We start from the raw sequence: 12,307 nt of genomic DNA on the forward strand, positions 1-12,307 counted from the left end.
CCACAACAAAAATAAATGCAACTGACGTTGCCTTGACACTTTCTTTAGTCTTTAAAATCCTGCAAATAACAGAAAAGCAACACCACTACTGAAAAACACATGGTGAAAGTGCATAGACCTTGTATTTTCATTAGTAAACACATTAATTTTAACTAGTGAACATAACTGAAGAATATATGCATGCTAACCTGACAATATTATTTTTACTGAACAATGGGTACAGTAAGCATAGCTTTCCCCTCTAGCTTCAATTAAAATCTAAAGCTGGGAGTCTTGGGGAATTTCAAGTAACGAATAAAGGGAACAGAAGGGGTGGTTTCAGTATTGCTGTATTCAGTGTCGCTTGCTGCTTACATACTAACTCTGTGCTTTTCACATTTAGCTCAGCTTTGAATGTAAGTTGTTTTTTTTGTTGTTTTTTTTTTTTTTTGTAAGAAAGATATTTGAGTTGCTTGGCCACATTTTTGTTTAAATAGCTTATTTTGCTGTATTTCAGAATAAATATAAGAGCAGACAATTTGAAGTGTTTGCTAAAATAACAAAACTTCAAGAAAAGTAAGGGAAATATGTTACCATTTTACTTGAAATGACTGGAATGCCAAGAAAATGATTTAAATGAGGAGAGAGAAAGAGAGAAAGAAAGAAAGAGGAAAAAAATGTTGTCTCACACAAGAGAGAGTCACAGGACTCTGTATTGGGCAAATCCATATTGCAGCACATAATCTGAAGGAGGAGCAAAAAGGAAAAAAAAGAAGGCTTGGAAGTCTGCAACAGTTAAAGAAAGCAGTGTGCTCTCTTCTCCAGAGAGGAGCATGGTAGAGAAGGTAGATCTGCGCAGCAAATGAAGCAGCACTACTCTGTCCAGCCCTGCCCTGTGAAGAACCCGAGGAGCAGGATGCTCTGGGCAAGGCAGAGGTGCTGTGGACATCCAAAGCGGCTAAAGCCTCCAGCTTCATCAATGTGGTATGTGTCCAAAACCATAGAGAAGAAGCAGATGAAGAAAAGCCTATTGCATGGCTTTCTGCTCGTTGCTCAAGCAGCCTAAAAGGAGTAAGGAGAAACAGAACTGTAGACACCGCAGCAGCTAGTATCAGCAGCAACATCCCCAAAGCCAGCAATATCAGGTAAACCCACCCTGCACTGCATTATGCCAATACAGCAGCCTGTCAGTGATGTACAGCAACATAAAAAGAGAAAAAAAAAAGCCAGTAAGCCCTGAAATGCCTGAGCCTAAGAGCTAACACGTACTATAATGCACAACTTTACTGTGATGGTATGTTTAGATAGAGCTGTGTCCACAGCTGTACAAGCATCAGAGCTTACTACTGTAGTATTACTTATTTTTGTGACGGCAACATTTTAATTTCAGCCCATGCACACACATCCCTTCTGTGCTCAGTGCTAACCCTGCTGGGCTTTAGACAACTTGCCTGTCATCAGCAATTAAGGCCTTTTTTTTTTTTTTTGATAAAAGAAAGGAATGTGGAAAAGAAGTATTTCAACGGACGGTGTATCTCAAGATATATGTGCAGTTTATTTTTATGATATATCCTTTTATTTCACAGATATTACTGCTGAAGAAGAAAAGCACAAAGAGCTGAAAAATAATAAATATCTTTCAGTGAAAGGTGATGGTTGTCTGTGTGAATTTTCCAGATAATTTATCTCAGCTACTATGTTTACGTATGTCCACTGGTCACAGCAATTAAAATTGAGATGAATCACATTCTGCCACCAATTGCTTTTGAAGCCAACAACTTAAAACAAAAACCAATTTATTTTGCATAAAACTAATGATAAATGTGAGAAATCCCTAGTTCACCTTGGCTTAGTATCCTACACTTCACTAAGTTTGGTTTCAGAAACCTCCGTGCATGTATTTATGTCACACAACACAAAGAAAGTGTTACGCAAAAGGTGATGAGTACAATCTGATAGGACACAGCATCATGTTTCTTTGCAATCTGAATGAAAACGGTAATACTTTGAGATGCAGCTCTGACCTGGGAGGCCTAAGTTCAATGCTGCAACTGCCATGCCATTTTTCTCTTAAAAGAAAGAGAAATTTTGCACTTTTCCCCTCACCTAACACACCTTCCCTTGGAAAAGGCCGGCGGGGGGGAAGAAGTGAAAGGGTAAAAAAAAGAAAAGGGAAGGAAAAAGAGCGAAGGCCCCAGGCAGTGCGACGGAGTCTCTGGCGGCAGGGTGGCAGGCCTCAGCGAGGGCGAGCCGCGGCGTCCCCGCGGCACGGCCCGGGACGCTGCCATTCCCCGCCAGCACGCGCCGAAATTAGTTCTCGATTTTGTGGTGGCCCTCGGAGAGCAATTCCCATTGAGCGGGGAACAAAGGCCGCGACCCCGGGGTCAGAGTGTAATGCAGGAAGCATGACCTCCCCTTTGTTCACAACAGCACTGTTTACTCTGCCTAAGTAAAGATCACCAATACATTAACTAAAGAGGATTTAAAAGGTCATATCCCCAGGGATGGAGCTCACGCAAGTGGCAACTCTCTTCAGTCACTAAATCATTCCACTTTTTTTTTTTTTCTTCTCTCCACTCCTTCAAAATAGAGACACCTTCAGCCGCCAAGGCTCAATGGCGTATTATTTACTGGCCAAAAATACATACAAAATTCATGCGATCTTCCTTCCAAATCCAGGCTTTTTTCTGCACAGTTAAGCGAGCTGTTTTGAAAAGTTTTTAAAGTTAGCAAAATATTTTAAGTGAAAATGACCACCTCAGTACACTTGGTTTTCACATCTCCTTTTGAAAATTTGAGTTGAGTTATGAAACTGTTTGGGTCTTAAAACAGTCATTAAAAAGTGTAATCTTTTGTAGCTACTATAAAATGTGAATTTTAAAATAAGCTGCAGTATACAAATAAAAAAAAAAAGTGTTTGATGCTGGAGAATGTAACAGCCAACTTCAGGATCATTCACTTGTTAGGAAAGGGGAGAGGAGAGGAAACAGGAAAATAAAGGGAAAATACATTGCTTATGAGAAATCATGTATGCTGCTAGCTAGGCTTCATCAGGCTATATAAGCACTTACTTTTTGCTGTTGAGCTGTTACTAACTTGTTTATAATATCTTAGAACGATATTGTTAAATTTAGGATACATCAACAGAAGCATCTCCTGGAACAGCTGCATTAATGCTGTGTTGGTAACACACAGGAGCCAACATGGACAGTTAGCACACTGGACTTTCACCTTCTCATTCTCACCTCTAATGCTGTGGCCTGTTGGACTATCCCAAATTTCTGCTTTGTGCCTTGGCTTCCTCATCTGTGGTGACACTGCTCACCAGGATGCAGTTGTTGCCATCAGTTACTCAGCCAGGATGGGAGAAAGAACACATGGAAGGGAGTGGTTTAGATTAAGATATTTTCCCCTCGACCATCACAGAGAAACACTTCTGATGAAGCTAAACATTGCTAAAGTCTTCAGAAGAAACTTACTCCAGGAGTAAGGCCAGGCATGGGGATATGCTGGTCAAAGTCTTTGGAGCAGGGAGCTCAACACCACAGACAGACCTCCACAGGGGCCAAATGCAGGTGGAATGAGCACTACATTACCCACCGTGCCAGCAGATTGTGCAAGGAGGCCCAGGAGTGTCAGGCTCCAAAACAAGGTCCTGCAGCAGCACAATACAGGACTTCACTACATGAACTATATGAGACAGGAGTGAGAGTGACTTTCAGTTCTCAGATACTTTGTGCAAAAGAGCTATTTTTGAATCTACCACAACACATGCAGCTTTCTAGTCTCTGGCAACATGAATTAATGCATGAAGTGTCTCATTCCAGATGTAGCAAGCTGGGGTCTCATTGTATCCAGCCTGCATGTACACTCTGCCCCTTCCACTCTCTTACTAGCCCTGCATCCTCAAGAACCAGGCAGGATGAAGAAAGAAGATTCTTTGCACTTCTCCTCGGGATATTTAAGAAGTAATTTCTCCTGTTTGCAGGCTTCTTCATAGCAGGAACCCATGCATTTCAAATTGTTTTATAAGGAGTTGAAGAGAGAAATGAAATCAAGAATCCAATAAAAATAACATTACATTTGCTTTATTGTATTTTCTGTTCAAGAAAACTTGCCACCACTGTTCCTCGCTCCTGCTGTTTCTGGTCTTTCCTTTCCCCAGTAGAAAGAGGGTGAAAATTACTGTCATCAAGAAAACTGAAAGGAAAAAGTCTTTGTAGCATGCATGTCACACTGGAATGCACAAGGCTCACCAATGAGACAGATGGCTCACAACTAATTCCAAAGTGGCCAAACATAAAAGGAGAAACTTCCAGACCATGTGTTTGCATCAAGACTGGTTACATTCCCACCGCAGGTGGGTGGAAGACTGGCACTCCTATACGTTTTCTCACTTCTCCACTTCTGTGTCCAGAACCTCTGTATCTATTCATGCAGTAAATAGATACAGTGACTGCTGTTCCCCAAAATCTAGTATAAAATTACTAGATTTATATTGGGCTTTTTATTACACCAGGGGTCAAAGAAAAAACACTGGAGTCAGAAAGCTTTGACGGACAAGTTTAGAAAAGTTAGTGTCCATAGCAAAATGAGCACCTCAAGAAAAACAGAAGTATACAACAGGTATTTAAAATAAACTACTTGGAAATCCATTACCATATTGTCATGTTGTATGTTTATCAGATCTTCCCATTGACTTACATGGAAACACCTCTTGCTGTTATGCATGAAAGATTATGCAGGCATAGCGATCAGTCAGAAATAAAGGCTAACAAAATCTTTAAACACAGAAGTAGTAGGTGGACAAGGGCAAACTGCGTACCGAGAAAAGCTCTGTAATAGGCTGAGACAAAGAGGTACCTTTTCCCAAAACCAAACAGCACAGAACTGAAACTAGTAGGACAAAGAAATATACTTAGAAAGTAATATTTAAAATCGAGACTAGGAGAATAGGACTGAACCAAAGAATCAAGACATAAGGACAATTTATTGACATACATTAGAAGCAGGAAGACTGCACAATTTTCTGGTAGGTTGAAATAGTACTGGAAAACGAAGGGAGTGATAAGAGGAGGGAAAACACTGCAGAAAAGGTAATAGCTGATTATGACCTTGAGATGTTTTGTCATGCAAAAGTGTAAACTCACCCTTTCTCACTCTGCATGAACCATGTTAGCATTTCTTGATCAGCTGGGTTCTTGATCAAGAGTATTAAAAGCTCTATACCCACTAATTGTCCCAAGGAAACTCAAGACTGTACCTCCTTCAATCTGTATGTCCTTCATTTCCAGTTCTTTCTCCTTCACACCAGCTAACAGACTATCTATAATCCAAAAAGGGAAGTAAAACTACACTCTAAGAAGTTATGGAATAAGATGTTCCTTCTCTAGAACAGGAAAAGAGTTGGAGGAAAATATGACTCGGTGACATGGAGTCTTGTACAGTCCACTTTTTTCTGGGTGGGAGCAATTGACCCTACCTCTCTTAGTGCCCAGAAATTCAGGGCAGACCCAGAGGCAGCCTTTAGTTTGGAAAAGAAGTTGTCAGGCCTAATAGAGGAGGAAACAGTTAAAAAAAAAGTGGTATTAAAGTTATCAAATCATATTTCGGAACCCTCTAGACCACAAATCCCATTCATCTGTTCTTCTGCAAGTAAAGGCTGAGAGAGCAGCTGATAAAATAGAAAGTGTTGAATAACGGGATAAACTAAAAGACGAGACATTTCAGGAGTAACATACACATGAAGGAACTCTGAGGCATATCAAGCTTGAGTTAGCATTTCCAAAAAATGCACTCTCCCATCTGGAATGAAAGGGTAGCACTCCTTAAAATAGTCACAAATAATGGTCCAGATTACATGCCAATGAATTCTAGTATTAGTAAAATGGTTGGATGGCTCCTTTAAAATATTATAACCTGAATGTCTAAACAGAGATTACCTAATGGACAGAAAAACAACACTGCTAACATAATGAAAATTGTCTTTTTTAAATTTGAGTGGATCCGCAGAAGAAATTATTATTTATTTGGCCTTTCAAAAGGGCTTTGATAACATGACTTGTATAGACCATAAGGAAAACAGTAATCATAAGCAAAAGTTAGACTCATGATTTAAAATGAGCCAAGCAGTCAAAAGCGACATGTGGGAATAAAAAAACATTTTAGAAGGAAAAAGTTAACAGTTGTTACACGTAGAAGCCACACACTTGCATCAGCTTTTAACATCTATTTAGAGGCCTGGAAAAATCAGCTGTAAAACATAGTGGCAAAATTGACACTTGGAGCATATTTGGGTTATTAAAGAGGTTTAACAAAGTTGAGCAAATGTAAAACACTATGATAAATATGTATTGTATAATTACTAAGCAAGTCATATTGCAACATTCTTGACAAAGGGGAAAAGACCTGGGTGCTATCACAAGTTAGCAAAAGCTTTCATGTATATGCAGCCCTATCAAAATAAATGAATATTTTCAATGCATGCAAAAAAGCTCAGAAACTAAACTGAAAATACCACCTTTCCAGTAATATGTGCCAGGAAAATACCTTCAAGGAGAATGCTGTCTTACAGTTCTTTTTAGCTTACCTCATTAAAGCTACAGAACTAACAGGAATGTAAGTGCAGGTGACAAAAATGATTTGTCTCTCAAGAAGACGGCCATAAAACAAGAGAAAGTGACTAAACTGTTATCAAGCATGCAAGCAACTGGGAACACAGAGATGTGCATTTTTGAAGCCAGAACTGTACACTGACTTTTTTTAAACCTATTTCCAGTCTTGGACAGGAGACTATTCAAGGAAATTAAACAAGCAGCAAGTTTAAACTACAGGTCTATATGATCTTACAAAGTTCAGGCTAAGCGTGTGTAAATCAGTGCCATGGTACACTGTGAAGGGACACTGGTGTGACTTTGAAAGAAGTTCTATGTACAGCCTTTAAAAATATAGCGTTCAACGGGACTGTTTGCTGGAAAGCCACTTGCGCAAAGCAATAACAAAGCCATTGACCAAGGTATCTAGCTGGCCCGCTTTCTGACAAGGACAGGGTCTTCCAGAAGGATCAGATGTTGGTCCTTTTTGTCCTCTATTCTCTTACCAACAACTCCCTATAAGAACCATCAGAGTAGACTTAGCATTAATTAGACTGTGAATCTGATCCAATGCAGTACCTTCTACATTTTAATGTTTCATATGCCAAAACAGTAACAACAGCAACAAAAATCTCAAGAAGTGTAATAAAAATGAATAATTAATCCTTTAAGATAGCTACTGTGCCTAATGCAATTCTACAAATGTATCGCCCAAACTTCACAAAAATACTTAAAAAGTACATATGTTGAGTTAGCCACCTGGTTACAGGTGGCTAACATACAAATGTTATTCCTTGTTTGTTTTATTATCTTTTTTCTCCATACACACATCATTACATGCAAAGAAACATTTAGTAATTATTCCAAGATGTGTGTCAGGTGCTGGCATATTGCCACTTGTACAGTGGTTTGCTACACTTAGCCTTCAGTTCTTGTGGCTTAACAATTCACCATAAATGTGATACTTCACCACAACCCACATGCTGCTGTTCTTCAAAGGAAAACAAGGATATATAATTAAGAGATGATGATTCTCAAATATAAGACAGGAGATGATGGAACAGATTCTGTAACCACACCTGAGTGGTTATACTACCATAGAAGTTTCTGCAGCACCACCTTCACTCATAGTATCAGTAAGTCACACATTTTCAAAATACTTGAATAGCATTTGATGTAGCAGAGGAAAAAGTAGAGTGGTAATACCACACCACTGCAGAAAAATAACTCTAACATCTATTACATAAAATTAAGAATGTAAGTAAGCATTATTAACAAATAGCCCTTGTACACAGCGTGACCCAAGTCTTAAAACATATACTATTATTAGAAATACTGTTGACAAATCTCATCCCTCAAGAATTTTTTGCTTTAAAGTATTCTCTAAATCTCGTTCCAACCTTTCATGATCATTAATACGATAGTTTAACATAAAAATAATATAAAATAATATAAAAAATACAGAGGAAACTATCTGTGGGTATACGTGCAAGTTTAGGGGCTAATGCTGCAGCACTGTGCATGGAAATAAAAATTAAGAACTAATTACAGATCCACTTTAGAGTCTACAAGGTCAGTCCCTTGATGGATATTTGCAACAAACAAAACATCAAACCATTTTCCTTATTGGTCTGAAAATGTTGGAACTATTTTTTGGGGGCTTTGTTATGATTAGTGAAAGAGTTGAGAAATCTGGGGTAAAGCAAAACGCAAATAAAGCTGCTGAACTCAAGTAATAGCTGACCATCCTTTATAAATATGCATTAATATAGGATTAATGAATAAGGCTTAAAAAAATAACAGGATTACATCCTTACTTGATTTCTCATTAAAAAAATAAAATAAAATAAATCTGTTTTACCTAAAATTCTTCTTTTTGTAACGATGAAGGACTGCAACTTCAAAGCCAATCTCTGTTTGCATGGCCAGAGCCTCTAAAAGCAGCAGCCGCACCCTCGTCTTCCTCACTTTTTTCTACTGACCATGAAATACGTTCTAAGCCAGGCACTGAAAAACAAAACAAAACAAACAAACAGAAAAAAACACACAAAAAAAAACTTAAATACATTTTTAATGGACACCAGATACCACATGGCTGATTTAATTAAGCAGATTAAAAACAAATAAGTATATTTGCACACATATATTTGTATTTTCTGTTTCATTTCAAACAAATTTTGTATGCCTGATTTGGCTCTCTAGTCAAATCACAAGAAACATCATTAAGACGTGTTCCATACTGATGGCAGATTCAAGCCATCTTGCTCTTCCAGAATTTAATATAGCACTTATTTCACTGGTTCTGGAAAAAAACAAATCACAGATCTGAGGCTTTTCAGAGTATCTTGGGACAAGCCTACTGACTTTGCAATAGAAACCAACACAAGACAAGCTTTGAAAAATGTTCCAGAGGTGCTCTCTTCAGTCAGTGGGGTTGCATGGATTTTAATCTGGGAAGATCTGTTTAATTTGGACTTCATTACAGAAAAAAAAAAAAAAAAGTAATATTTGAATAAAACTTTCTCAGCTTATATATCACTCAACCTCACCCAGACTATTAAACTATTTGTATCACTGTACCTTTAACAGTCAGTATAATACTGCAGAGAGAGTATCACCCAACACATACTGTTGTTGTATTTCATACAATTTATTTCATCAATAATTCTACAGTACATAGCACATTATAGAAATTGATTGTTGCTATAAACTGTTTTGCATATTGTATTATCTGCTGGCTTTAATTTATCATTTAAATGACAGTAATTATACTACATTTTATATTCTATTTAACCACATAAAACAGAAATGCATAGTAATAAACAACTTTTTCCAGTATTTTAAAAACAAAACAAACAAAAACCCACTTATATTCAAATAACCAGCTCCATCGTTCAACAAAAAAGCAAAAATACATATTTAGGGGCAAATATGCACAAAGATACTATTGTTCAATTACTATTAGGACTGTGAAAATAATATAAATTTAAATAAACAAGCAGTTTATTTTAATAACTAAATATGTGACCATAATCTGCATGTTAATGCTATATTTCCCAAAAGAGCAAAGGTAGTGTATGATGCCAAATGCAAAAGAATTTCGTAATCCCACTACCTACTACTTATTTATTCATGTATGATTCCCCAGAAAAACACTCTTATGAACAAATTATGTACTGTCAGTATCAGTAAGGCTGTTCACAGAGGCATTTACATAGTCCTACATCCTAATAGGTTACAAATATAAAATTTTGAAATCTTGAAGCCTGCATAATACAAGGTTAGATACAGTACACTTGCTGTATACACACTTGCACATATAGTAAAATACAATTAACTTTAATAACATCAATATTATAGTGTTTATAGACATGCTTATTCATGCAGATTTTTTTTTATACTCTTAACTGCAGAGTATTAGGCGGTACATGTACCTTTCACCATACTGGAATGCTCTGGTACACAACACTGACTTTTAAATCCAAATACAGCAAGAAAAATGTTAGCATGCCAGTATTTTACTAGTCTGTAACAGTGACCTGCAGCTAAGCCCTCCCATCCACGTATTCTGTGTCAGAAAAGCTCACTTACTCCAGACTGCTTGCATTCATATATTCGAAGGTGGTCTGCATAAAAGGAAGCAACAATCCAAGAGTTAACCAAAAAAAAAAAAAAAAAAAAAAAAGCCACAAAACCCCTAGACCAACATAATACCAAAATCCCCAGCCATACTGAAGACCTTGAAAAAATAAAACATTCAGCAGATAACAGCCCAACAAAAAGTGAACAGAGAATTTAGTGTCCCAGCATTGCTTGGATACCAGTTTGGGATTTAGGCAGCCTTGGATTACAAGGACTATTCCCTTGAAAATCTAGCCCACAGTTCCTGTACTGTTTTCTACCAATACCGCATCCAAACTGTAACTAAACACCTCATTATGCTTCTCTGGCACTATCTGAAGCAAATGTATTGTACAATTTTATGTGGCACCTAAAAACAGGGTTAAAAAGAGGCTATTTTCCTTCCAGAACTGCACTGAAATGACAGACAGCAAATTGTGCACAAGCTTGCGTGATCACTGAATGCCCCCCTTCTTCTTTCCGCAACAGGCAACAGGCGACAAAACACATCCCCCAACCTTCAACTTTTTAAAAACAAAAAAAAACCCTAATCTACAAGATACCTACAATAAAGCTTTTTTTTTTTTTTTTTTAATTATTATTATTAAAATTGGGAGAAGAGGTTTAACTGGGCCCTACATTGACTTCATCAATTAAATGCCTTTCGTAACATTCTTTTGCAGATGGTAGATGTTTCATTTAAAGAAATTCCAGTCCTCCCAGTTACAAATAACAACCAGTGACTTCAGATAACAATCCAGTACTGACAGATCTTACAAGAGAAAAAAGCAAACCGTTAAAGCATTTTCAAAGCAGCTGTATGCCTCAAATAATCGACTACAATCTCTTTATCCATTAACTTGCTAATTGATCTTAAATACAGAGATGAATTATGAAGCAATAACCTACAATTTTCTTAACTCTTATTCCAAATAAACATTATATCCTGATTTATGAATATTTGAAATATTTCATTTGCTGCTTATGGCACTTAAACAGTTAATCTAATTTATGAGACAAATACCACATTAAAGATTCCTGCTATTTTCTTATTGAAGCTTCACCACTTCAAAAGCATTTCTTCCATCTGTTATTATTCAGAAGTGGTCTTTTGTGAACTGGACATATCACTACAGCTCACGAGGCCATGTTCACAGCCCATCTCCATGTTACTCATAAAATAATTTAATTACACTACATACATAAGCAGCTGCTCAAGTGCAAGAGATGACTTTGCATTCCGTCGCCCCACACACTTCAACCTGAAAGCCTTTAAGAAATAAAAATCACGAGGCTGGACAAACGATCAGTTTCTACCACTGGCCATTTCTTGAGGCTTACATCGCTCCCGGTGACAGCCTTTCTCAAGCAGCAGCACACTGTGCTCCAGCAGTACACCTGTGCCCCTTTTAGGCAAACCCCCACCACTGATGTTTTAAACTGTTAAGGGCAGGCTGCTGATTAAAACCGCTTCGATTCTGCTAAAACCTATTTGGCAACTAAAAACGAGCTGCTTTTAAGGGCGCTAGTTCATGAAATATTTAAACGCTTACATAAAGCTTTGTAATTTGAATGCAGGTCTTTTCTTTACAAAAATACAGATTTGCAGCACCAGGGAAGAGTACCCAGTACAGCAGATGGTTAAAACCCTGCATCATTTTTAATAGCCTTAAGAGCAAGCACTGCCTTTTTTCGGTCGGGGGGGCTGGGGGTGGAGGAGAGGAGAGAAAAAAAGCTGAGAACAGCAATTTGCAGACCCTTTTTTTTTTTTTTTTTTTTCCTTGACAGCAGCTAGCCACGCCTTAGTCTGGTCCTTCCTCCAACCTCTGCTAACCTAAAAACCAGCGCCAACCTGGCAGCAGGCCATATATTCAAAAGTAAACATTATTCTCCTGCCATTTTTCAATGTTGTTTATCATAGCCTGATCTTGCTGCTTTCTTTTTTTTTTTTTTCTTTCCCCTTCTCCTTTCCCTCCCTCCTGACATCAAAGTCATGCTCTTATCGAACATGGCAAACTCGCAGAAAACGCGTTGTAGGGATTTTACCTGCGCCCAGCGAAGCAGCAGCCTATTTTGGAGTGAAAAAAAAAAAAAAAAAAAAAAAAAAGCAAAGG

At 37.8% G+C, this 12,307-nt stretch overlaps 1 long non-coding RNA gene across 3 annotated transcripts in view; it reads right to left on the reverse strand.

The window, feature by feature from the left end:
• Positions 1 to 415: 415 nt before the first annotated feature.
• Positions 416 to 12,307, reverse strand: part of LOC116497809 — a 115,867-nt gene continuing 103,975 nt past the window's right edge. For 2 of the 3 annotated variants that reach the window (XR_004254128.1, XR_004254129.1), the window contains exons 6-8: positions 8,434 to 8,579; positions 3,225 to 7,088; positions 416 to 1,041 (exon numbers count right to left, since the gene is read on the reverse strand). This is a non-coding gene — a long non-coding RNA (uncharacterized LOC116497809). The remainder of the gene's footprint in view (positions 1,042 to 3,224; positions 7,089 to 8,433; positions 8,580 to 12,307) is intronic. The other variant, XR_004254130.1, reaches the window with a different exon arrangement.

This window comes from Aythya fuligula, chromosome 1, assembly GCF_009819795.1.
Source record: "Aythya fuligula isolate bAytFul2 chromosome 1, bAytFul2.pri, whole genome shotgun sequence".
Classification (NCBI taxonomy): Eukaryota; Metazoa; Chordata; class Aves; order Anseriformes; family Anatidae; genus Aythya; species Aythya fuligula.